A 25,049-nucleotide genomic window follows, 5' to 3' on the forward strand; every position below is an offset into this window, starting at 1 on the left:
ATAACTTGCATTGTTTTTAAACCTTTTTAATGGTTAAAGAGCATTGCCAAAATATTATTACTAAACAAAGTATTTTCCCCTAACCAATCTGATTATTATTATCTTTATATCATTTATATATGAACATACATAAGCAAGTGTATAGTAAAAGTTGTGAACCTACAAAGCAAACATGCATAACATCATACAGGGGTCCCATATAACACCCTCCATCAACACCTTGCATTGTCATGAGATGTTTGTTACAAACTATGAAAGAACACTGTCAGAATCTTACTATTAATCATAGTTCTTTTCTTACATTTGGTGTGTTTTTCCCCCAACCCACCCTATTATTATTTTTTAAATATATTTTTTTATGACAGAAGTTGTAAACCTATAAAATGGTCAAGCACGTGTGCAGAATCAGAATTCCCAAACAACACCCCTCCATCAACACACCACAATGTAGTGGAACATTTGCTACAGATAAAATAATATCATCTGGTTGTTACCATGTCCATAGTGTATATTTGACTCACATTTTCCATACTGCCTCAGTATCGACACAGGACATCTTTTGCATAGACACAAGAAAATTATATTATTACTACTAACCACAGTCCATAGGTCACTCCAGCTGTACTTTTCCCATGCTTCTCCACATTCCCAACACCCTGCAGTGGTGATATACATGTGTTCTAGCTAACAAAGGACACTCTTGCATCTGTACCATCAACCACAATTCTCACCCACCTCTTGGTTTACTGTGCTATCCAGTTCCTAGATTATTCTCAAGCATTCTGTCAATTGGCATTTACATAACTAGACTACCATTTTCAGTCACATCCCCATTTATAAACTAGCTGTTACTGTCTGTTAACATTCACTCTATACATTTACACAATTTAACAGTAAAGCTAATTAAAACTTCTACATACATTAAACATTAGTAGTCCACTCAGTCCTTCTCTTATCTCCTACAAGAATCCACCACTTACCACCAGGTCTTGAAGATATTTTCCAATAATTTCCTCTAGAAGTTTTATGGTTCTTGCTTTTATTTTTAGTTTTTTGATCCATTTTGAGTTAGTTTTTGGATAAGGTGTGAGATAGGGTTCCTCTTTCCTTCTTTCAGCTATGGATGTCCAATTCTTTCAGAACCATTTGTTGAATGGATTGTTCTGCCTGAGCTGTGTGAGTTAGACAGGCTAGTCAAAAATCACTTGACCATACCTGTGAGGGTCTGTTTCTGAACCATTCCGATGAGTATGTGTCTTGGAGTTGGCCTGTTTGGATTTTTTCGGATGGGAATATGTCGTGCTTCTTGGACAGGGATATCTATGTCCTTCAATAGGGTTGGGAAATTTTCTACCATTATTTCTTCAAATATTCCTTCTACCCCTTTTCCCTTCTCTTCTCCTTCTGGGACACCCATGACATGTATGTTTGCACATCTTTTGCTGTCATTTAATTCCCTGAGACCTTGTTCAATTTTTTTCGTTCTTTTCTTCATCTGTTCTTTTGTATGTTCCCTTCAGAGGCCATTTCTTCAAGCTCACCGATCCTTTCTTTTGCCTCCTCAAATCTGCTATTATATGATTCCAATGTTTTTAAAATTTCATTGATTGCATCTTTCATTCCCATAAGATCTGCTATTTTTCTATGTATCCTTTCAAATTCTTCTTTGTGCTTATCCAATGTCTTCTTAATACCCTTAATCTCTTTAGCCATCTCATTGAATTTATTAAGGAGATTGGTTTGAACATCTATAATTAGTTGCCTCAACTCCTTTATTTCATCTGGAGGCTTACCTTGTTCCTTTAACTGGGCCATAGCTTCCTTTTTTTGGTGTGGATTGTAATTTTTTGTTGGTGTCTTTGCATCTGGTTTTCCAGAGTATTTTTTCTGGGTGCAGTTTTTCTCTCCAGTTTAGGGCTTCCTATCATTTCTCCCTTGCTGGTTTTGCAGTAGGAGCCAAGCATGTAGTTGGTGCTGTAAGCTGTGGAGGCTCAAGCTGCCCTCATTGCATCAGGGACCAATGAAGCTTCTTCCAACTTTCTCCTTTGCCAGGGGTAGGGAAAGAGTCACAGCTATGTGGAATAATCCATGTGCAGGCCTAGACTATAGTTGCCCAGAGAGACTGATGGAGTTTCACATCCCTTTCACCCCTACCTGGGGCAGGGATGGAGCTGCAGGTATGGGCAGCAATCTATGCAGTGCAGGTCCTAAGATGACCACAGTTGCCCTGGTAGACTTCTGATTTTCAGTCTATGTCAGCCAAAGTTCCCTGCAGTTACCTGTATAGACTGGTGCAGGGCTCCTCAGTCTCCTCACCGCCTGAGGCGGGGCTGAAGCCTAGGTGGGCTGCAGGCTGATCTTTGTGAAAGAAACTGTCGGCCTGGCTTCCCCTCAGGCTGGGGGCAGAGTCAGAATGGTGGCTACTGGCCTCTTTCTTTTTTTTTTTTCACTTTTTTTTTTTATTGACTTTGTAATAATATTACATTAAAAATATATATGTGAGGTCCCATTCAACCCCACCCCCCCACCCCCCAACAACACTCGTTCCCATCATCATGACACATCCCTGGCCTCTTTCTGACTTCAGCTGGTTCTCACCCCAGCTGTTCTCAGGGTCATCTCTTAGCCAGCCAAGTCTCCCAATCAGTAGCTGAAATCAGCAGCCAACTGTCTCCTCCTCTCCTGTTTCTGGGAAATGGAGCTTCCAAATTCCCATCACAGAGCAGCTCCTGGGGCAGCTTGTGCCACCAGAGTATCACCAGCCTTTGCGGCTTGGCTGGTAATTTCCCAGAGAGGCTGGTGCGGGTCCCCTCAGCTTCCTCCCTGCTGGAGGTTGCACTGGGGCCTAGGCTAGACCTGCAGTAGATCTGGATGGGAAGAATCTTGTCTCCACCAGCAATGGGGTTTTCAGTCCTCCCTGCTTCCCCTTGTGCCAGACGTGGAGTTAAGATGGCGGCTCCCAGCCTCTTTCTGACCTGGACAGGCTCAAACCTTAGCTGTTCTCAGGATCATACTGTAGCCCACTGGATTTCCTCATCATAGCTGAAATTGGTGCCCAACTTCTATACCTTCCCCATTTTGCAGAAGTGGAACTTTCAATTCCAGCCATGGAACAGCTCCCGAGGCGGCTTGTGCCTCCAGTGGAGGATGGGTGTGGGCCTCCGTGGTGTGCCGTGCTCTACTTATGAGTCTTCTCAGCAGATGGGCAGTCTCCTTCTTCCACTTCCCCAAGGACGTTGCTGGATGCTCCTCTGGCCTCCTGGAGCCCCCAAACAGGTGCTGCAGCTAGCTCCAGAGAGCTCTGGGTGTTTGCTAAGTGTCCAGTAGCAGGAGCTGACTCTAGGAGCTCCTTACTCCGCCACCATCTTGCTGGTTTCTGAGATCTTAGCACTTTTAAGCAGCCTATTTCTTGATTCAGCACTTGCCCTGTACTATAGTTCTTTAATTGTTTTCTAGAGCTTTGAGAAAAGTGTTTCTGTCTGTTCTTGCTGGTTGTTCAAATATTCTGTCAGGAGATGGAGTACTGAAGTTTCTTGTTCTATTCTTTTGATGGGGGCAGGCCTCAGAAATACCTACTAATAAATAACTTTTAGGTAATAGTTTGAATTTTATCATTTTAAATTTTTCTCTTTTTTCTGTTAATACTTTTGCTGATACACAGAAATATTTCTAAAGTGAATCATTAGGAATGAGAAAAAGGTGATGAAAGAAAAGTATCATACATGAGTATCATACACTTAAATTCTTAAAGAAGAAATTTTGGTAGGATGGAGTGGGGTGAGGTAATGGAGAGAAGATAGGAAAAGGGTAATTTCTAGAACCTTTTTTTGCCTAAGGAGCGTTAAGAACTTAACAAATCTTAGTTTATCTGTCATCTCTGCACTGTGTTAATGACAAGATTAAATAGAAGCTGCACTTCACTAAATGCTTATCATTTTCCAGGTGCAGTACTGAGAGTTTTCTTGCATTATCTCATGTTATCCTAGCAGCAGTCTTATGAGTAGGATATTATTATTTCCAATTTAGGAAAGAAATAAACTCGGGCTTAATGGGGTTTTAAAAATATGCCCAAATTCTCCACCTAGTAACTGGGAGCAGTCAGGATTCAAATGTAAATTTGTCTTGCCCCAGAGACAGTGTTCTTATCCTTTGTCTTGCCACCTCCTCTCAATGAAGAAAATCAGGCACAGGAAGGTATGTGATTAAAGATAGTGAGTTCAGCAGAGCTGAAGGAGGTCCTGGGGTCTCTGCCATAGACCCAGCCTCATGGTTTCCAGCCTCGAACACCTTTTCTTTTCTCTTTGTAGTAACGAGTTGGCATTTGAACCTAGAAATATGGTTCTAAGCTTGAGCTCCTAGATGGTTTCTGTTGGTTTTCACTGGAAAAAAAAAATAATATATGATAATGCACATGAGACGATTACAGCAGAGCCTGACACATAATAGGCGCATCAGTGTTTGCTGAACAAATGAGCAGAAGGAAACTCCACCAAATATAATACCGTTTCTCTGGAGTAACTTTAATAACAAGCTGAACCACAGAATTTCACTAAGGTTTACTATGTAGAATAACTGAATTTCAACAGATATTGGCTAACTGAAATTACTATTGTCTGCTACCTTTCTTAAAGTCAGACTTGTGCTCTTGGAAAAGAGAAGAATGTTACAGCCAAAAATGGTGTGATGTCATCACATTTTGGTTCAAATTAAAAATAAATAAAAATGTTGATTTGGTTTTGACAAAATGTTTGGAAGACTTAACCTTTGGCTTTTAGTTTTAGGCTGTAAGATGGAGCTGTTATGGAAAAGTAAAGATTATGTGAATAATAGTTTGAGTGCGCTTTCTCAACTATCTCTCTAGGTTGAAAGTATTCTGCCTATCTGTGGAAATATACTGTTCCTGTGAAGTTTAATGTATGTGATTGATTTTAGATGAAGGCCTATATTAGTCTGGTCACTGACTGATATTTTTATTCATAATTGTCTGGGAATAGTCTGTGTTTATTTTTTTATGGTAAATGTTTCAAAGCTACTATTCTCTGGGGTCCTCATATAGAGGAAGATATTTATAGCATCAGAATTTTAGCCACACTACAATTAAAATGAAATGCAATCAATAAAATATTAATGACGGTATGTGAAAAGATGAACTCCTTAATGGTTAATCCATATCTATGATGCTCTAGCTTCCCGAAGGTCAATATATAAAAGAGACAATGACTTAACCAGTAAGTTGGAAACACAATACCTATATTAATTCCTTAGTAAAGTGCATGATATATCGGTGAGAGTTGATGCTGCTTGGTTTTCCCAAAACCACTTTTGCCAGACTGGGTTACCACTTTGAAGTCTGAGATTATTGAACTTTACTTTATTATTATTTTTAACTTTTGAAGCAAGCAGTCTGCTTTGTTATATTGTAATTGATAAAGAGATTAGTAATGTCAGTGATAAAAAAATAAAAAAGGTAGAAACAAGTAAGGATAAGATGCTCTTGGTAGGATGGTAAGAATGGCACTAGCTCGTAGATGACAGGTAACTCCTTAGATGAAAATTGTCTTATTTTCTATATTTTCTAGATCCTTCTGTGGCCAATTATCAGCAGCTCCATTGCCTTTGATGCCACGATGACCAGGAACATACTTCCATTGAATGTCCATTTCTTGGGACGCTTGATCAATCCTCTCAAAATCTCTTCTGTTGGCAACATTTCTTCCAGAGGCCATTTTCCATCCATTTTCTTTCCAGTTAGGCATCCATTCTGTTATGCCTTTAATGACAAACTTGTTATCTGTTTTTTTGATTGATGAGTTTGTCTAGGTTTAGACTCTGCTTGTTCAGTTGCTCTATGGGCTGCTTTCATTTTAGCACTTTGTTTTGTCTGCTGTCCAGTCCCCAGTGCTTATGCACCCCTCTTCCATTATTTCTGCAGCTGCCATCTACATAAACAGTTGGAGCATATTCTCTGCCTGCTAGAAGTCTGTCCCCATCGTTCCCTGGAACTCATGTTGTCCTTTTCCGATAGGATAGCTCAGCGTCGTCCCAGTATCCAGTTAGAAGGTGTCTCTGGTTAATCTGAACATTATTTTTAATGCTGGCGATCATTGTAACAACACAGGGACAAGATAGAATCATACGATTTTAGAGCAAGAAATGGATCTCCTCCTACCCCCCCTCCTTTCTTAAAAAAAAAAAAAAAGACAAGGTGGATCATTTCAGTAAAGACAGAAGAGTTATTCATGTCACACAGCTTGTGAACCAGGTCACTGCTCTCCAAAACACCAATCAATTGAATTTCAAGATCCCAACCCAGGGCCCAGCCTATATTCATCTTTTTCTCAGGCAGGATGAAGTAGGATTTAAGTATGCAATGGCATAAGGGATCAACAGAAGCTTGTACTAACTGGAAATTCTGCCGCACAATCACAAGTGCAGTGGGGAATTTCTGAGGCTTCTCTGGATGAGAGTGAGCCACCCAGCTGCCACCTCAAAAGTGAGTGTCTGAAATGGCTGACACCAGCTTTAATATTGTGAAAGGTACTGCCTCTAAGACGCAGGTAGATGGATAGATTTCCTTAGATTTCCTGCCAAGTAAAATGGATTATTGAAAAATATTGATATCTCTATTGCCATTATGGTTTTTTATGTTGGCAGTAGCAGTCAAAAACTAACAATGAATTTTCCCACGAATTTTCCATTGCTACTTTGTATGTGAGTCAGCTTTAATTATTCATTTTTACTTCATGTGGGATAACAAAAAAATCTAAGCCTTGTCCATTTGTATAATTCTAGCAGGTCTTTACAAAGGAGAAGGTAAAGTTTTGAAATGAAGTTTTACTTTGCATCTAATTGTACAAATTTATAGCAACAAAACAAACATACAAAAAGAATTTTGGAGTGGTGCAACAGAATTGGCTATTCATTTCAGTTTCTAAAACATTTACTTTTACATATAAATGATCACTGGGTAGTTAGAACAAGTTAAAGGCGATTGAGTAAGTTTAGCATGTTACCCAAACTGCATCAATTCACCATCAAAAGACAGCTTCTTTGTCAAACTGATCCCAACGTTGGCCTTTCAGCTCTGACAAAAAATGGTTTCTCTTGATTTAATGACATTTTCAATCTGATTGTTTGATGAAGGTTTTTCACAACAACCAAATCAAGCTGACCATTTGGGTCCTCTTTTCCTGCTCTTATTCACACTTCCTCATTACCTTTTCATGTCTCAACAAGTTAACCAGAGTCACGAGGTATAGAGAGGTCTCAGCTCTTTCTATAAGATGTTTGCATTTCTGCTTTTTGAAGTACTAGAAGAGAATGTACCTCTGTGTCTTTTGGTGTTTATAAACTGAAATCACTGATTTGCAGTGTAATAGAGCAGGAGGATCCCTTGGACAACATTCAGTTCAGTCTTTACCATGCTGAGAGATATTTACCACTGGTGTGTAAACAAGATGTTTTTAGGAGGCATATGGATATTGAGCAACACGATAAGAAAATTAGCTTCTTTTCAGGTTTTTTGAGACTTCTAATTGTATCAAGAAGAAAGTCTCAGTCTGGTGCTAACAAAGATCTCTGCAAGACTTTTATCATTCTTTTTAAGAAATGCAAGGCAGGCCTCAGGTTCAGAGTCTTCAGCAGATGACTCTGTAGAGCTAAAATTGAATAATAATGTATGGTTTTCATTAAATTAATTGTTTTTCAGATTAGCATTTATTTATGACACTGGTTATTTATGCCATGGACACAAAACTTCCTTTTAAAACACATTTATTCAAGTTAAAAATAAGAGGAGTAATTTAGAGACAATCATAAAGTAAAAATATTCCAGTGAATACAGTATGGCCAATATTACAAAAATGTAGTCAATGATAGGATAAAAATGAAGCTGTGCTGGGAATGATGATTAAAGCTTGAGGAGTGGGAGACCAACTCCCTCACTTGACAGATGGGAAACCCAAAGCCCAGAGAAGTCAGGAAATCTCAAAGTCATTATGGCAACCCACAGGCTTACCCACCAGGTGGATGTCACACTTTTATTTGACTAGTTTGAATAATTTTCTTCAAAAGGACATTTTTTTCTTATTTGTGAAAAACATGCTCTAAGTTTGAACTTTGGTTTTCATTCCCATTTTATGACAACTGATTTGACAAGGATATTGAAGAGTAACTGTAAATGTTAAGGAAATTAAGCCAGATTGCCAGACTTGAGTTAGTTAGTGATAAGAGAAGTAAAAAAAATTCCTGCAGTTATGAATTAGAGTTTATTCTCTTTTGAGCTTCAGTTGCCTAAGCAAACCAAAATGTGTTTTGTTTTGTTTTAATTAATAAGTCTTCAATTGTAGAAACATGGCAAGCCTAACTTTCTAACTTTCTAACTTTACGGGCTCCAGACCTCTAAATGCCATCTGCTCCAGCTTAGCAGATGTTCTAGAGGAAAAGGAACAACATTTCAGAATGGTAGAACTGTCTCCTTACCTATTGGCTATTTTCTTTCTTTCTTCTCTTTTTTAATTTAAGTTTTCTCTTTTCACTTATTATCTATTTACTGAAGTCTGTCTCTCATTGGAAGAGTGAATTAAGTGAGGAGGTGGACGGCAGGGTTCACACTGGCCCAATAGATTAGGTGTAAGTTCTATGCTGATTGTGGAAAGAACTAAAACAGAATAAGACATTTAAAATGTCTTAAAATTCCAGGCATATGGGAGCTAATTTCTTAACTTTGTACTGCCTCAGTTTCCCTTTTCAAACAATAGAACTAATAGTCATATGAATTATTGGGTTGCTGGAGAAATCTGTATTAGTTATTAATGAAGTGTAAAGCCCGAGGGTTGAAATGGGAAATAATTTGGCTGATTTTCTTAATGCCGAAATCACTCCAGGGTTATAAATTAGGGATGGAAAGAGTGCATTAACTTTTCCATGTAGCTACTACTCTCCCATATTGAGGATTTTCATTTTCATAACCACCCTTCTGACTCTTACATTTTCATTCCTGGTTCTGAGAGCCCAATTGAGTAGTCATTGGAGAAGTTTCAGTCTCTGAGAAATTCAAAGGACCGTTTTTCCACATACCCCACAGATACTGTTTAAGGCACGTTTCTGGGCATCTGTTTAGTAGGAAGGGAAGACACTGCCATATCTTCTTGGATGTCCCCAAGGATTCAAGAACAGACCTGTTTCTACCTTAGAATATCCTTGCAGAAGCAAAAAGGACAACCGTTTAGAATTGGGATCATTTGTGAGCATTTTGTACAAGGGCCCAAAATTCATCTATACAATTCCTTGAAAGAATGTCACTCATCTAGGAGCATCATGTTATGCATCCCATACCATTCAAGATTTCATCTCAGTCTTTAGAAATGTCTCTTCTGTAGTTTTCCCTGAAAATAAGAGGAAGGGTGGACTATTGGGGTGTAAAGATTACATAATGTGTCTTTAACAACTCATGTCAGTGTGAGTTAATTTGGTTTCTGTGACCCACATATATTTTTATGACTTTGCACTTGCTTGGAAGGTTCAACAGCTTTATTTGTACTGAAGAGCCTCCCCTTTTTCATCAGTGAGGAATAAAATACAAAGAGCTATTTGCTTGTTAATCAACACTGAATCATCCCATAGTTGTGTCACAGCTGGAATGACTCCAATACTCAGCCTCCCGTGGAAATGCTTCTTCTGCAGTGCTCTCCGGAGTAGCAGGCTCCATCTGAGCTTTCACCCTTGCCAGGTGAAAGCACTGTTATTATCTCAGGTCTACCTATTCTGATCATTTGGGAAGGTGTTATAATGGTCCCATTTTACAGATGAGACAACTAAGTGTCAAAGAGAGGAGTTCATGGAGATGCTACTCAGTTTAGTTAGCAATACAGTGTAGCCATTTCATAGCTTCTGGTAAAAACAAGTCACTCATCTTTGTAGCCAGGGTTTCTAGTAATCTCCCATCTTTCATGTTAGTTCTTGATAACAGGCTTCCTGCTTGGCTCTTCTACTTATCAAATATAGGTCACATTATTCAGTTTAACTTTTAAGTCACCTGGCAGATTTCTCCATGACACTTGGCAGCACATACACCTTTGCTCTTTAGCCATCACAGAAGAATTTTTAAATTCTCTACTATCCTTTAAGTACTTAAAGAGAGCATTAAATAATTCCTCAAAGGAAACTGTTATCACTAGCAACTTTAATAATTTATTTGCAAAAATTTCAAAAATTTTAATGAGATATTATAAATTGAAAATGTTATTTGATCCTTTGGTTCCAGCATATTTGCTTGAAGAAATGGACAGTAGTTTAAAATGTGCTTTAATGTTGACACTTCAGAGTTATAATCATTGTGGAAAGAGTGAAGATCTTGAATTTACTTAGAGCTTGGTTTTTTCAAGGTAGCTTTACCTTGTATATATTTTTTTTCTTATTATTATTATGGTACAAGCCAATAGTTATAGTGAATTAGTACTGTGACAGTGAAAATTAAATTAGTCTTAATAATAACATATTTGGTTCTTGTCCACTCTGAAAGAACAAGGGTATAACATCCCTGGGGAAGGCCAAAGAGGAACATTTTCTTTGTCCTCTCTCACTGAAAAGTGGTTTCTTTAATAATAATAAAAAATCAGGTATCATCATCACCTAAATTTACTAATAGATGTTAGGAGTATGGAGATGAACTGGAAACAGACCTTCAAGTTGGACCAAGGAGAAATGTGCATTTAAAAAATTAAGTACAGTCACTTGTTTTAATGAAGAAATTGAGAAAGAGTTCATGGAAGAGATCATATTTGTGTACAGTCCAAGAAGAATGAATTGCTGTTTGTCAAGGGAATAAGGCAAGAAGAACATTCCACATAAAGGTAACAATTCTGCAGAAGTGCAGAAGTATAGGAAAGTTGGAGGTCATAAACTCAAGAGATTACTATCTCTAAGTGTTTCAAGATAAATGTCAACTGGTCTTTGAGGTCCCCCAAGACTTAAATTTGAAGTCAAAGTACATATAAAAATTTCTCTCCTCCAGTCCTTTAAGAAGTCTCATTTGTTATGATTGTGATATCATTTTAATCTGATGCATTGTTTAATTGATTCAATGACCAGACTTAGCCTTTTTTACAGTATCCTTCTCCCAAAATCTCAGGTGGGTCAGAAAGGTATCAAGAGAGAAAGTGAATTTATATAAGGAAACCTGAATGATGATGGATTGGTCACAGTCTTTTGAAAATATGGGTGCTCATGAAAGAGCATGTTGCAAGATAATCATGAATCTTGTGCTCTGGTAGTGTAGATGGTATTTCAGAACAGCATAAAATTAGAAAATGAAACCTAAGCTTAGTAGGGTTAAACCTTGGAGTTGAGAGAGGTTTCTGCACATGGAAATTTTTATTTTCATGCATGAAAATAAAAATTTTAAATTCACATGGAAACATAATGTGAGACAAGGATGTGATGAGATGCAAGTGATTATGGAGGGTAGCAAGCTTGGCTCAGAAGGGCCTTGTGTGAAACAGGTGCACTTTTTTTTAAACCTGGAGAATCATGTTTTTTATGTCGTTGTTTTCTTTCCTTTTTTTAACTTTCCTTATGAAAGTAATTTTACATTTAGGTAATCAAGTATCACCATAGAGTAAATCACCCACTTTAGGTATTGCTAGGCATTCATTCAAACTGATCTTTGGAATAGACTCCAGGTGCTGGCGATACAAAAAAATAAAGACCATAATCCCTGCATCCCTTCCCTTGAGGTTCTCCCATTGTGAGATTGTGAAGAATATGTAAATATGCCAAAGGGTGTCTGAAGGCTTTATGAACCATGACTCACTTCTTGACAGTGCTAGGGCAATGTGAATGGTTAAGGATCAAGATTAAGAGAAATCATTCCAATGGAAATTGCATGCCATATCATCATTTGAAACCTATCCCCTTTAGAGTGGGTGAATTTTTTTTTCCCCATAGAATGCAAGATTAATAAACCATCATCTCTTCAGGACTTTGGACATCTCGAGATGCCATGGAAGTTGGTGTCCAAGAACATGACTGGAAAAACACTTCCATTCTCAGGCTACTTGGATGAAGTCAAAGAATATACTGCCTACCCCTCCCATTAGAACTGTACTCCAAAGTAAATAATGCATCAGAATTAGTGCTGTTTTTGATGAGACAATAATCAACTGATGTCTTATTTTATTATATAAGTAAATTATTAGCTCATGCCAGAACAAAGAAGATGGACATGCCAATGATATTTGATTAACCCAAATATTAAAAAGAGACCATCCATAGGTGACATGTAGGATTTTCATGGAACTCCAGGAATTCTCAGGCCACATTTTGAGAATCACTGCAACACTGTTTTTATCCCAGTGTTTTATTGAATGGTATGTGTCTGGGATATATATCTGGAACATTTATGCTTCTGAAAAGCCAGAAATGGAATCTTGAGGTGAGCAAATTACAAGAAAACTTCAGAAAAGCCTTGGGCTGATACGTTCATGCTTTATTCTCTCGACTGCCTGGAAAAGATTTTTGGTCAGAACAGTTATGTTTGGAAAAAGTAGGAAATTTTTATTTTCTTGCATGATATTCAGCATTCCAGCCATGTACGCACACTTTTATCAGAGATGCTTTATCATTTTTTGGTTTACTTTATGAGGAGTCTGAAATGAGTTTAGATTTTCTATGACTTTTACCGGTAAATAAATGTTCAATGGAGGAAAAGCCCACCTCATTTTAAATTTGCTTTTTTTTCTCAAGAAAGCATATTTACCAGACTTTATTTCCAAATTTTCATCATTACTGCAATAGTCTCTGGCTGGGGCACATGAATACATCACACACACACACACACACACACACACACACACACACACACATACCATGCTTCTCCTCCCCTACCATGACATGAAGTTAGGAGTTTTTCATTCTATTTGCCATTGGCTAAAATTCTGATTTCAAAATAATGAAGAAAATTCAGGAATCCTTAGATTTTTTTCTACATCCAAGTACCCAGCAAGAGAGGTGAGCTAAATTTGATGTGGGTAGGTTTCTTTTCTAGCAAAGAGATTTTACAACATGCAGAAGACACCAAGAAATGAACCAATAGGGAACTGTATATGATTCTGTTAAAAGGGGGAAAACACTCTATAGAACTCTGGAGCCATTATTTCAAATGCTTATGTAAATATCATTTAGTTCATCATCACCTTTTCCAATTATGTTTATGTTCAGCTCCAAAGTATGGCCTCTGCTTCCTTGTTTGAAATGCCACCAACTGAAGTAGCATTTTCATTAATACAAACAATGTTTGCAATGCCCAGAGATGATGGTGGGAATATAGGGGTCTTTTTTTATTTATAAACTAGACAAACTTCAAAGAGGTACCCAACTCTAGCTTAGCTTTTTGAACAAAACTGTTTTAAATATTTCAATTCTTCATGAAATTTATATATTTTTACAATGATCTTTGTTATAGAGTAAGGGAATACTATCATTTTTTATTTCTAACAAGTGTAATTTACATACCTAAATGTGTCAGGAAATAAAAGATAGTTTTCTAATACAAAACAGTTTTTTGTTTTCCAGGTGATTGATGGACTCACTAAATACTTGGAAACATATCTATAGCTGTGTTTATACTGAAGTTTTATTTATTTATTTTTAAAGATTTATTTATTTATTTACTTCTCTCCCCTGCCCCTCCCCACCTCAGTTGTCTGTTCTCTGTGTCTTTTTGCTGCGTCTTCTTTGTCCACCTCTGTTGTCAGCAGCTCGGGAGTCTGTGTTTCTTTTTTGTTGTGTCATCTTGTTGTGTCAGCTCTCCGTGTGTGCAGCGCCATTCCTGGGCAGGCTGCACTTTCTTTTGTACTGGGTGGCTCTCCTTACGGGGTGCACTCCTTGCACGTGGGGCTCCCCTACACGGGGGACACCCCTGCATGGCAGGGCACTCCTTATGTGCATCAGCACTGGGCATGGGCCAGCTCCACACGGATCAAGGAGGCCTGGGGTTTGAACCGCGGACCAACCATGTGGTAGGCAGACCTCCCACATGGGCCAAGTTCACCGCCTGAAGTTTTATTCTTAGAAGGTTAAAATCTTTCAAGTGCACTAAATATCTAAACACGGCATTATTGCACAGTGGTCAGAGCAAGAATTCAAAGAAGACTGCACTAATTAACTTGTTACATCACCTTGGCCTTGGGAAAGTTACCAAACCTCTCTGTGCCAGTTTCCTCATCTATGAAGTAGGAATAGTAATAGATCCAAGTCAGAGGTTTGAAATAGAAATGAGTGTGTTTTCTCTTGCTCATATGTCATTTTACAATAGTAAATGAGTTTAAGAAGGAATAAAATGAAAAATATATAATGTATGGCAAACCAAACAGACAGAAGCCTTTTCAGCACTAGGCTGTGAAGGACAACATTACATCTTTGGTCCACTCCAGGGACCAGGATATTATTTATAAATATTACTGGGTCTTCTTGATTCAGACATCTTTCCTTAATAATGCCTGAAAACACTTGTTTTTTCAAACACTTAGAGACAAATAAAAGCTAATTAAGAATAATTGAGTTATGCTTCTGCTTTGAACTTCACCTTTATGTCTTCCAGGCCTCTCTAGGCTTCCAGGTTGATATATTTGACATTAGACTCTTTTTCCTTCTATCGACCAATTTGATCATTCTTTCTGTCCTTTCCATTTAGCCCAGACTTGGGAAATCATTATCTTTCTTCTTTGTCACCCACCCCTTACTGCTGTTTCTGCTGCTCCCCTTAATTCCACTTATCCAAATTCGAAAAGAATTTTTTAAAGTAACGTGTGCCATTCTCCTTCACCTGGTTGCTTATATCCAGCTGTCCTTGGATTGAATGTGTCATTGGATTGAATGATGGTTAATGTCCTGCTAGTTCTCAAAGGTAACGATTCTAGTTGATTTTCCACCAACATCTCTAAATCAAGGTGTGGACATACTAGTTTAAAGATACTGGTCCGGTCTTACTGCTTGAAGTCACAGGTTAGCAGAAGATAGAACCATATATCTTTGGATCTGAACTGGTAACCTAGACATGAGTTCTAGCACTTGTCAAATAACCTGGAGCTATTCTAACCCTCAATGTGATTACTCACTGCTCCTTTGAAAACAGACATTAAAGAGGAGAAAAGGACATGCTGAAAACCAAGCTTGAACTAAAGACCTTTAGAAAATCACTCTAATATTTGCCCAACCGTGCTGAGTGGGAAGGCTTGCTTTATTGAACCCATACTTTATCAGAATGCATTTTCAGAAGACACCCTGTTTCAAAAAAATCCTTGTTCAGCAAAAGCAATTTAGATAATAGAAAGAAGAAGGGCCAAAGGTGGTGATTACTCCAGGTTCTCATCCTTCCTTTATCCTTTTTGCTTCACTGAAACTCCTGTAAAGTAACATGGAGAGCAGAATAATGGTGGTATGATGGAAAGAACTCTGGACCAGGAGATGGGGTCAGGGTGTGCGTCTAAGATCTGTTACTTGAGAAAGTCATTTATCTCTCTAAATTTCAACATTCATTCATATGAGGAAGTAATAACATCTATCAAAGAAATGTTATGAAGATGGGTATTATTATTGTTTTTATTAGCAATAAATAATTTTGAGGTTAAGGATCTGAATAATTCAGGTCCAAAATCATGTTTCTTACACTTCAAACAAATGGATTATTTTCTTAACTTATATTTGTCCAGAAATTCATAATCAGCATGTCTCCTAAATGCGGTGTGTAGAATTGCAGGGAGCTCAGACATTGGAATGTGACAGATCTGATTGCAAAGGCTGACTAATGTGCATTGAATTCTCTTACTAGGTAGTACGAATCAAGTCTCTGACCCTTGGTTTTCCTTTCTGCGACATGGGGCTAGTGACACCTCCTTTGCAGAGTTGTAGATAGATGGGTAGCATAGTGAATAGTTCATTGTACACAACCACTATGTTATATGGTATTTTTTCACTTTTCTGATGCCTTCATGTCTTCAACCACAATACGGGGTTGCCTTTGTTCACAATTGCTTTGTATTTCCTAAAGCATTGTGCTTAATGGATGATAAATGCTGATAAGATTTTATCCTGGAAAAGATGAGTCATTTGGAATGATAAATCATTAAATGGTAATATCATGGGCTTAAAACCTCTTTTCTATTCAGGCATTCTAACTGGTAACTCAAATTCTGTGGGGAACATAAATACTTGTAAGACATGGCTGCTGTCTTCTGGAAGCTTACAACGTGGTAGGGGACACTTCTTTCACTAATATCTGTATCCAATCAGATGATGTCATTGCATAGTGATTGGGAAATTGTAAGAAAAGGACAAATGCTTACAGAGACTGGAGAATAGAAGTCTTTGAAGTCAAACTTCAATCAGAAATTGTGAGGGGAGAAATTAAAATCTGTTGACTGTCTATGATGTGCCAGGGTCAGTACGAGGCAATTTATATCCATTGTTTTATTTAGTCCTAAAAGTAATCCTGTGAGATGGTTTGTAAAATGTTGACTTTACAGCTGAAGAATATGGTAATTTCAAAGAGGTAAAACAACTTTATTTAAGATCACACAACCAATATGTGTTGGAGTTGGGATTTCAATCATTAACTAGGGTTATAAAACGTTGTTTGTTCAAACTAATTGAAAAACCTCAAACAATTCTAGTATCTCACCTACTCCAAAAATTTATTTTCTCTCCTAGACTTTCTCTTTCCCTTCCCTGTTAAGCCCAACAATGAGGGTCATTTCAGACTGGTGGAACCCTCTGATTGGGGCAAGAGCTATAGCCATTCTTTCCATTCAGATAGCCCAAAGGACTTAGCATACTTTTAACCTGCATACTTTTAGCGAGGAGGAAGAACTGATAGCTATTTCAGATGTGATGCTCATTATGTTTCATATTCACATTAAAAATGACTTCATCTGGGAAGTGGACTTGGCCCAGTGGTTAGGACATCCGCCTACCACATGGGAGGTCCGCGGTTCAAACACCGGGCCTCCTTGACCCGTGTGGAGCTGGCCCATGTGCAGTGCTGATGCGCGCAAGGAGTGCCGTGCCATGCAGGGGTGTCCCCCAAGTAGGGGATCTCCACGCGCAAGGAGTGCACCCCTCAAGTAGAGCCACCCATTGCAAAAGAAAGTGCAGCCTGCCCAAGAATGGCGCCACACACAGAGAGCTGACACAACAAGATGATGCAACAAAAAGAGACACAGATTTCCGTGCTGCTAACAACAACAGAAGTGGACAAAGAAGAATACACAGCAAATAGACACAGAAAACAGACAACAGGGGTGGGGGGGAAGGGGAGAGAAATAAAATAAATAAAATCTTTTAAAAAAAATGACTTCATCCAACATTAATTTATTTGTTAAAATATGATACCAGGTGCAGCAATGCTCAGAGATGTATTCACCAAATGCAATGAATGTGTCATGATGATGGAGGAGAATGTTGCTATGGGGGGAGTAGTGGGATGAGGGGGGTGGGGAGTACATGGGGACCTCATATTTTTTTAATGTAATATTTTAAAAAATGAATTAAAAAATAAATAAAAAATGATACCAGCTATACCACAATTGAGGTATACATCTCAATCATTTATTTATGATAATCAGTTATCATTGCTTCCACTCCCCAGTAAGTCACAAAATTTTATATAGCAGTTTTAGACAATCAGTACAGTAAAGCAACTTGCAGAAAATGTAATTAGCACCGCTTAGCAGAAAGTTATGCTTTCTCAAGTATCAAGAAGTCTGAGGATGGCTAAACCTTAGATAAGTAAAAGGGAAGCATAAAGAGCTGAAGAGACTATGAATCTGTCTCTTTTTAAAAGCATTCCCTGAAGCTTCAGTCTATATCCCCTAGGTCAAAACCAATCACATGGCCACTCTTAGGAACAAGGAGAGAGTTCATTGTGGTTTGGAATGTGAACATTAGAAGAAAAAGAAAAATGTTATCAGAGATGAGAAAAACAGGAATATGTTTCTATGTCTAGAATATGAAGAATTTTAGTTTTTCAGCCTCTATACTAGAAAAAAAGCAATGCAATAAAAAAGCTGTGAATGACTTTGAGGATGCTGTTGGCTGATCCACAATGTCAGCCACAGGCAGCTACTAGCATTACCTTGGCTGTGTTTGATGCCATAAAGGACGTGGCGTTCCAGTTCCGTCACATCCTGCCTGTGAAATCTTTTTCAGATTTCTTGGTCTCTGTCAGATGTAGCTTCCCTATTTTATAACACAGAGATAATTATACTCTTTGTTTTATGAGAAAAGGAATGTAAAGTGCTCAACACAATGCCTGGCACATGATAAACTTTATATGAGTAACTGTAAAAATGAAAACTATAAATTGTTGATGTCATTCTCAAGTATAACACTCATACTGCTGACTTATGTCATCTACGCATTGCCTTTACTTTTTTTTTTGTATTTTAGCCTAGGAATACCCCCTCTTGAGCTCTGGATGTGTATATTCTGAGGAGGTACCCACGACACTGACCATACCAGAAGACGATGCCGATACGGGGCTGAGGGAAGGTTCCACAGCTGCTGGGTGCGCTGAATTCCTTGATGCCGAGCTGCTAATCTTGCCTCTAGAGTTCATGGAAGCTTGTGCTGCATGAAGCATTGAAAGATGCCATGTCAAGTCAAGGCAAGGTCTTTACTGCTGAAACTCTTGCATAATGACATCTTTATTCGTGTGAGAATACAGGGTGAATTTCAACTATATGATTTTGTTGATGTTCATCAGAAATGTTATTTGTCTTTAAAAGTCTGATTTCAATGAGCTGGCTATGTAATGGGTATTAAATAAACATGGAACTTTACACATTCATAATATTTGGTTTCTTGTTGTGATTTTGATGAACTATACTTTCAAGCACTGTCTGTTCATCCTATTTACAAACAAAACATTTGCTTGTAGCAGAGTGATGTAGTGACTTGCTTTGTTTCAAGATAAGTCAACTTTTCAATTCAATGTTTAATGTAAAACTGACTCAAAAATGTTCTTTTAGGTCACATTTACATTTATCTCTGAATAACATGCATTATACTATTTTAACTTACTACCATGTACTACATAATCCAAAAGACATTCTAATTCTGTTTTAATGTATTTTTTCCAAGGTAAATAATTTATAATGCACTACTAATAAAACTAAGGAGCACATATTAAAAGACGTATTATATGACCTACTGAAATTGATCTATGGAAATTGACTCTCTTAAAAGTAATTTTGTGAAATTATTTTTTATAATATTGACTTTCTTGTATGAATTCTTGACAACAAATATAAAACAAAAAGAAGTTGAAATCTCCCTCTCCATTCTTCTACATAGTGAAGAGAAATAATTGCATACTTTCTAACTTTACAATTTTTATGTTTCTTAGTAAAAGAAACTAGATAGCAAGTATTTTAGTAGAACACATCAATTATTGGCTACCTATTTAAATGAAAATCCTTTTCAAAGGACACCCAGTCTTTTCACATTTTTAAAGTGATTTTATTTTATTTGTGGATTTATTTGTGAAAAGTTTTCTTTTTGCCATCCAGGGAAGAAATGCCATTGAATTTTTTTTTTTTTTTGTAATGCTAAACATAATTAGCTCTGAGCCTCTTTTTTCTTCTTTCTGTAGCCTGTTCAATATATATTACATGAAATAAGAATAGCTTAAAAAGGGCAAATAAATATTCCAGTCATTAAGGGTTGCTTTAGTCTTAGAAGGGCTTATTTTAAAAAGACACACCTTGCATACCAGGACAAACTAACATCATCATATAGGCATGTGTCTGACTCTGCTTTTATAGAAAGGTCCCCGGAAGTATTGGGGAGGGGAAAGCTGAAGGCTAGTTCTGAGATGGTTTCTAGTAAGAGGGTGGCAGTCTGCTCATACCTACCTAGTGTCCAGCTCTCAATTTTGCAATAGGGGTGGTGGTAGAAAGAAGAAAAAGAGAAAGGGAAACGGGATGAGGAAAGAGAGACAAAAAACACTGAGATAAAGAAGCAAAGAAAGTTTATAGGAATTTCAGTAACAAAATTCCGAGTCATGCAATCACATTTCAGAGCATACAGTGCCAGCTATGCAAGGGCCAGTAGAATTATTTAAAAGGGTTCAAACTTTGGGGTCCATAAAAAAACGCCTTTCTATACCATCTCTTCGATTGGATTACTTTGAGGGTGCCCAGCTTCACCCATTCCTAGGATTCTTTCCTTTTAACTAGTTTCATTTTTCAGGCAGCGACCTTTTCCTGACCTCGGCCTCAAACTCTGGGTCACCTTGCTGTAGCCCTCGTGTAGCACTGAATAGCAGGCTCACCAGATTGTTGGCACCAGATAAGTGATACTGTGCACAATTGTCCTCTTTCATGAGCCGGAGGGAAGTCGCCTTTCCTAGTGTTCAGAGTAGCTGGGTTGGCTTACGCCCCCTTTGCATTTTTTGCCCAGTAATTTTCCCTTTAGCCATATCTGCAAACCGGTTGCCTTGCAAGAAGGTGACACACATCACAGATAAAAAAGACCAGTGACATTAGCACAAAAATAGATGCCACTTCAAAGCCAGTGACATTAGCACAAAAATAGATGCCACTTCAAAGCAGGTGCATTTTGCAGTGAAATGGGTCAAATATTTGTACTAAATAATTAAAAAGACAGTTTAAGTTCTTAAACTGAATTTCAGATATTTTTTAATTTCCATGTTGTTATTCAGTTATACCCCTCTTTGGAGTGGAACCACTATCTGGATACCAAGCTATGCCACTTTCCAATCCATCTCTCAAACTATCCTAGGAAACAACTCCCTCTACCTGAAAATGAAAACAATCTGTTTCTCAAGCTTTCAAATGGTAAAAAAGAAATAGTTGCTTCTCTTCTTCCTATGTGTTTGGGAAGTCAGAAACTCTCAATAACCTCTATCGTTGGCTTCCATGTTGCCACATAGCCATGACTCTACCAGTAAAATGGTCACTTCTGATGTTCTAGGCTATTCTGTTGCTTCTTTTCTAGGAAATATCCTGCCGAATGAGTCCTCATGCTGAGATTCAAGGCCTGTTGTGCATGATAAGCTCTGCCCTGTCACACAAAACCAGTGTACCAGCCTACCTTTCTTAAATAAATTATTATGGCAGTATTGACAATTTCCTAGATTATGTCTCTATATTCTGTGTTTGCTCCCATTCTAAGGATGCCAGCACTAAAAGAGAGAAAGAGGGAAAAGAAAAAGAAAAAAGATCTCAATAGTTAATGGGAAGCATTAAACTAATCTTTTATCTTCCATCCAACTTTGTCAGTTCTCGGAAAAATAGTGCTTCATATTATTTTTCAAATGAATAGACTCATGTCTTAAGTTTGGACATTTAATTAGGCCCAAGAAAGGGAAAAGGTGGGAGTTTTTTTAACACCATTTTGCTATGCAAAATACTCATGAATATTTCCACCATATAAGGTAATTCTATATCAAATATACTTGTGATTCCAAGTGGCCTGGTTGCTTTCTGCAGAAAGCAACCATCAGTCAATGTTAGCGCCACGCTGGACTCATTGTTCCCCGTGCGCTCTAAAGCAATCAAACGAGTCTGCAAATGTTCTTCAAAGAATACATCTAGAATGTTACTTCGTTAAACATCTCCTTGGCATTCATTCTATTTTCTACTTTGAATTGCTGCATTTAGTTTTGTAATGACCTTCTATAGCAAGGAGGTTTTATTAACTCTTTGATCTTCCAGCTTTGGGATGAAAACAAAGAAAATATAAATGAGCACTTTGTGCACAGTCTTATAGAGAAGACCAGAAGAAAAAAGGAAATATGTTTTCATCAGAAAGATTGGTCTGTGTGGAGAATTTTCGCATTTCCCGTTCATTCCTCCCTTTAAGCAAAATGCTTATCAATGTTGTACATGTTTGTTTTACTGTCTTCTATATAACAAGGTCTTTGTTTCTCTTCTCTCTAGCTTCAGTAACTGAAGTTTGTAGGGTCAGATATCTCTTTGTGGATTTTCTTTGTAAGGCCACTCTGCATCCTTGGTTTCCTCTAACCCTAAGTACAATTCTTGGGAATTCTGCCATCGTATTTGTGGGACACTGGCAGCCGTGCTCTTATCCCCAGTATTCCTTTGTGTGTGTCTATGTGAGTGGTGAAGGGGAGGGGACCCCCAGCAGGTAGTTGCCTAACACTGTGCTGAGAAAAAGACTGAGAACTCTTTATGCCTTAATCCTAATTCTATACTTACTTCACTGTAACAGTGTCTGTATATTCTGGAGCATTTAAACAGAATCTCGGAATTTAGTTATCCTGTTTCTGAAGCCCTAAGCTTGTAGCATGATTAATATGTTGATGTGATGCGGCCTTTCAAATGGACTGATTTTGTATTTTTATTTTGTGTCTCCTTTCTGTTTGCTTGTCTTTACATATTCATCTGACAACATAATTTTGATCTTTATCACAAATTTTGAAGTAAAACTTCAGGTAAAAGATTATAAAGATAAATAAAAATTAAATCCAAAGGTTGGAAATAAATACTCATTAGAAGAAACATTTTCTTTTTCCAGTCACCATCAATTTATTTTATTAATCACAGTTTCTTTAGCATCTTGAAGTTTTAAGCTATTTATTCCTAAATCTAAAATAATCTGAATCAAGCGTCTGGGGATTTGCTGGATTCATTCAGTCTTGACTGTAAAACAACAGGTGATCTAACTGTGTGCTGACAACGTTATGGGGTCATACCGCAGCACTTTAGGTTTATTGTGAATGGAAAGCCATTATTTGTATCAAAAATTTGTCTTAAAACAAAAATCATTTTGTTTAGCCTAAGGTTCCTTTTACTTGACTCCTTCAACACTAATCACTCTAGTACCCCTGTGTTTTTATACCTATGTAATTCCTACCAGCCTCACTTAAAGATAAAAAAAGAAAAAAAGAGTGATTGCTTACTTAGGTGTCTTGTCCAATTAAAACAGGCTCACCATTTTAATCCACATCTTTTAATTTCCAGTGTGCTTCAGTTGGCTTTTTCTAGGCCAGACAAAGAGTGAGGAAAAATTATCAACTGTTGATATGGGAAATGTTTAGCTATTCATGGTAGGCATTTCTCAAGTGACAGGCTCATCTGAAAAGAGGAGTGACAACCAGCTTGGTAAACCCCTTCTCATATTCTCACTTGATGCCTTTCAATTGTTTTCTACTTCTTAGAACATTCGTTCCTCATATTAGTAATTCCTCATATTGTTTTATGCTTTCTTGTCTTGTCATACTTTAAATTATAATTTCCCCATGCTGAAATCTTGTTTATGTCCTGGAATATGTTCTAAAAATATTTTGCAGTGATAGTAATAACTATAAATTGCTAAAAACTGTGAGGCTGCTTCTATTGGGAAATTTGAAATTATAGATAAATAACTTATTTGAAAGGGTGTCAGTCTGGCACTTGTGATCATAAAATAGTCTAAATTTACATACAAATTAGGAATATTTCTAAACATTTTATTGAAATATACTTTATAACAAAATAAATAATAGAGGAATCAGTATTTGCATACATGCAATGTTTTAACCCCAGGTAAAAAGTAACATGACAAAGGAAAAGAATAATTTTGAGCAATTATTAAATGAAAGTTTGATAAACATGTATATCTAAGAAATGTTGAAATTTGAGCTCTTGAAATGCTAATTGCTTTTTATGGTCCCAAACAGATAGGAAAATATTGGGGGCAGGGGGTGGCTGGGGAATCAAGTTATCTATCAAATTCTTTTTTATTTTTATTTTTGGTGACCCATTTGAAAAAAAAGTTATAAACATAATATTTATTTAATCGCTAATAGCATTTCAAACCTACTGATACTATTTTACACTTCTTTGAAAAATCTTAAAATACATAATCACACAATATTGTGAGGGGTCCTCGTAGGGCTATTAAACAGCTGAAAAGGAGAACATTTTACAGTGGGCAATTATTTATTTGGATTTTTCTTCTATGTTGCTTGGTCAAACCAGTGAAATCGCTAGTCAGCAAAATGATGGGAGAAAAAGAATTTAAGGATTAAGGGCTCTCATGAAAAGTTCTGATTGCCTTAAACTTGTAGAGAGAAAAAAAAAAACAAAAGACCTTTTGGTTAAAAACGGCAAATAAACTATATGTGTTTGTTTATATCTTCTTCTTCCACAAACTCTGCCAAAATTATAGTAAAAGAAGAACAAAGGCATCTGCCAATAAAAACAAAGAAAACAAGAAAGGAAACAATAGTGGATGTGGCATCTCAACAATGATTTGGAAGACAAGAAGCAGATAGAGAAGTGGAGGCAGAGCAGGGTGCAGCCAACCAGGAGGTGGGCCAAGGACTCCTGAGAGACTGAGTGTGGAAGGGAGGCCAAAGTGCAGGCCTGAGAACGGAGGAGTGATGGGAAGCGTGAATCTAGACACCCCGTGGACTCGGAGATCACCTCCTTAGCCCTCCCCCCTCACACACACACACACTCACTCACACAGAGTCCTTCACCCCTTCCCTAGCAGGAGAGAAGAAGCTGTTCTCCAAAGAGATTGAATCATATTGGCCCGTTTCCAGGATCCCAGACATAGCAAAGGCCTACGCTAGGACACAAGACCAACATGTGGGTTTCAAATTAAAGTTTAAAAACTGAGCTGTAAAACTCTCCTCTGCTTCTTCGTCAGAATGCCGGCAGTCAGCAGCATGCCTTCCTAGGCAGGAGACATGGACATTCTTCTCTGGAGAAATCTCATGGTTTCAGAGAAATGACCTATACAATTGATCACTGGGGTTTCCTGCAGGAAGATGTTGGTTCACCAGCCAATCCCCCCACAGTGAAGTGTATCCCTCAGTAAACTCTGACCACAGAGCTTTCATTCAGTCTTTTAATTTCTTACTCTTAAATATAATTGGGCAATTAAGCATCACCAGACATATAAGGAAAATTTCCTACATGACAAACAGAGAAAAAAAATCTAAAGATAAAAGGAAAGTCAGAGACTCAAAGAACAGAGAGAAAAAATTCAAAACATTTATAGTTAATAACTTCAGATAT

At 37.6% G+C, this 25,049-nt stretch overlaps 1 long non-coding RNA gene across 1 annotated transcript in view; it reads left to right on the forward strand.

Moving 5' to 3' along the window:
• Window positions 1-18,847, forward strand: part of LOC105747302 (uncharacterized) — a 49,052-nt gene extending 30,205 nt beyond the window's left edge. The window contains exon 3 of the long non-coding RNA XR_009180463.1: window positions 18,445-18,847. This is a non-coding gene — a long non-coding RNA (uncharacterized lncRNA). The remainder of the gene's footprint in view (window positions 1-18,444) is intronic.
• The last annotated feature ends 6,202 nt before the right edge of the window (window positions 18,848-25,049 follow it).

The sequence above is a fragment of the Dasypus novemcinctus genome, chromosome 2, assembly GCF_030445035.2.
Source record: "Dasypus novemcinctus isolate mDasNov1 chromosome 2, mDasNov1.1.hap2, whole genome shotgun sequence".
Classification (NCBI taxonomy): domain Eukaryota; kingdom Metazoa; phylum Chordata; class Mammalia; order Cingulata; family Dasypodidae; genus Dasypus; species Dasypus novemcinctus.